Here is a 3,055-nt window from a genome sequence, read left to right as displayed (position 1 = left end):
TGTATTTCAAAAACTGCTCTGTGGTGCTTTGGATAACGTGCCTTATTTCATGCATTGTAGCCATCCTGTTAACCCCTTGGTAACGCTGAATTCAGCATCTGTGGTGCCACTTCGCACTTTGCCCATCACTTTGTGCACAAGTCTCCAGTTGCCTGGATTCTGCACAATCACTTGCTCGTCTCAGGTGATCTCCCCTCTGTTGCAGTTACAGGCTAGCTGCATGTCTGCCCCTTTTCTGGTCTCTCTGAGTGCACCCAGCTCAGGTGTTCAGCATGTTACACAGCATGTTACACTGCATCCTTCAAAGTCAGCAGAGCTCTGGCACAGTCATTTTGGATTTTAAAAATCGTTCCGTACCTGTCACTATGTAGGGTAGCAACCATTATCTTCTGGGTCCACATCGTTTAAAGGGACCATTCAGTAACAGGACCTTGGGGTGTGTACAGAGATATTTCTTGCCCACTCAACGCAGGGGTCTCCTGTATCATAACAACATTGGGCTTCCTATGGAGCACTGTGGGAATGCTGGTGTTCTATGGGCACCCTTCCTCTGCCTCATCCATGCTTGCACTTGCCCGGACACATTGCAGGTGATTAGACAGGCTCCCCTCCTTCTGAACCAGTCTGCTAGTGTTTACCCTTTAATCCCTGAGTATATGCATGGCTATGATTATGCTACATATGGTTTTGCATAGATTAGGGGCCAACTCACAGGCAATTCAAAGCCATGCTCAAAGGTTTGCAGACATATCAGATGAATTAGGAGGTTTGATTCCTGGTGTCAGTGAAGAAATACTCCCACACCCAAGATAGCAACGCGTTCTCTGTGCGGGTTCTTACCTTTGGAATGTCGCCTTCCACACACTGGTCCAAAACAGCTGCTGACCGTCTGGACACCCTGCAAAGTCCATATTCTAAAAGACTGAAGCAGTTGTAGGCAGGGCTCTATTTGGGAAGAAAGTGTGGTGTGGGGGGAGTGTTGAAATCTATGCTGGGTTTGCTGACTCTTGATCTGCATAAATTATGTGTTGTCTGAAATGACCAACATTTGATACCATGAGATTTTAATGAAACTGCGGCCATGTTTATTAGACTGCAACCATCTGATTTTACATAAAAGAAGGAGAGATGTAACATATCCACATACAAACCTTAGTGGAAGCTCTTGTGTAAAGTTCATGTAAAACAAATAGAAATGACTTCATCTAGTCATAATCTGTATATTTGTCTTTTGCTATACTAGTGGAGAGTAAGAGGCTGAGCTACTGAACATAGGAAGCTGTAGGGTTAGAATGAAGTGAAATTCTGTCCATGATTATTAATAAACTACATTTCAATTACAAGAGGAAAACAAATATGACACAGTGTTATCATCGTTAACCAACCCGTAATTATACAATGAAACAACCCACCTCCATCCTCTCCTAAATATAGCAATCACAAAAATCACACACATCCACAGATAAACTGCTCTCACACAACTACATGCTGTCCTAATTCTGTGTAATACACCACGATGCTCAGCTTCTGCTGTCTTCTTGTTGTTTATGTGCTGTTTCACTGTTTCACTGTTTCTTCAAAGTTTTGCTTATCATAACTGAACACGTCCTCTTCCTTGAAATGTAATACACCAGCATAATATGAGTCTCCATTCTCTAAAGTCCCTACATCTTCTTTTCCGGTGAACAAGATGATCATGTATCTCATGGCCTTAACTCCAAAAATCTCCTGTATTCGCTTCACTGCTTCCTTGTCTTCTTCAGTGTAACGGCCCAGCTGGGTCCCCAGCACCAAAGCGTGGGGCCCTGGGATAGACAGCATGATACGGTGACCAATTTCTTGCTAAGCGTCTGCACTACAGATCTTTGGATAAAAAATTGCAGAAGTATCAATCACTAGAACCATCTTCCCATCTCAGATCCTACTGCCATATTTACAGTCTTCGTTACTGTCTGTGCTCTCAGTTTGGAAGCAAACACTTTCTCACTAAGGATGGTGTTTCCTGTCACACTTTTGCCAGCTCCAGGTTTACCTACAAGGACGATTCTCAGTTCTTGGTCACACAAATCTGTTCAGAATGAAAAATGTAACGTCACTTCAGAGAAAATACAGTTCAGCAATGGGTCAGAGATTGTTAGTTTTTGACTACAGCAAAGAGAGGGATTTCTTGGTTGCAATCCTGCCTAACACTGCTTTGCTCTGTGGCTTGGGTTAAGCCACTTATCCTCCCTGTTTCTCAGTTCCCCCACTATAGTGGAGTGGCACTTCTGCTATAGTTAAGGCTCAGTCTCTTACTGTTTAAAGGATGACTTTCTTAGTACTCAAAAACAATGAGCTTACTTGGATCGTCTTGAAATTTGCATGGCTTCATCGGGATCAGTGATCTACATTTGGGGTTCTTTGAGCAAGTGTTTCCTGAGATAAAGTCCCCCTAAAAATAGCATGTGACATCAACAGTTTTTTTATTCTGCTAAGATTTGTTTTGCCTCCTACACCTTGGGCTCTGACTGTGACTCTGATCCTCCCTAAATTGATATAACCCACTCAGGATTTATCTCAACTACTGCACCACACTCAGTTCTCCTTTAGGGAAGCAATATTGAAAAAGTTGTTGAGGAAAAATTTAGAATGCCAATATGGGTTGACGTTCCAGGAAGAGTGAAATGTGCATGGATGGTGACAATGTGGGTCTGTTGAAAACCAGGAGTTTGCAGGCACTCCATAGTCACTATAGATTGATGGCTCAAAGCAACATGCTGTGGTCACTGAATCTGAACACTTCTGGTTTAAGAACATATTTTAAAGTGCTCTGAAATGCACATGATGTTAGGGCATGTCTAAAGCACAAAATTAAGTCAACCTAGTTTGTTGGCATACAGCTGTTGCAGTAATTAGATCACTTGTGCGTGTCTACACTTTGCCCTTGTGTCGGCGGTGCGTGTCCTCACCAGAAGCACTTGCACCAATTGAACTGTTGGCGTGGGGCATTATGGGACAGCTTTGAAAGCCAACAATAGTTAGTGTAAACAATGAAGTGTCTACACTAACAGTGCAT

General features: G+C 42.9%; 1 pseudogene; it reads right to left on the bottom strand.

Annotated features, from left to right (window-relative positions):
* Window positions 1-840: 840 nt before the first annotated feature.
* On the bottom strand, window positions 841-2,371 carry LOC137140825 (GTPase IMAP family member 5-like; annotated as a pseudogene).
* Window positions 2,372-3,055: the final 684 nt, after the last annotated feature.

This window comes from Emydura macquarii, unplaced genomic scaffold (assembly GCF_026122565.2).
Source record: "Emydura macquarii macquarii isolate MOO-44397 ecotype Brisbane River unplaced genomic scaffold, CSIRO-AGI_Emac_v2 contig_2992, whole genome shotgun sequence".
In the NCBI taxonomy this organism is placed as follows: Eukaryota; Metazoa; Chordata; order Testudines; family Chelidae; genus Emydura; species Emydura macquarii.
The sequence above is the reverse complement of the archived record's forward strand: the minus strand, read 5'-3'. Positions and strand labels throughout refer to the sequence as shown.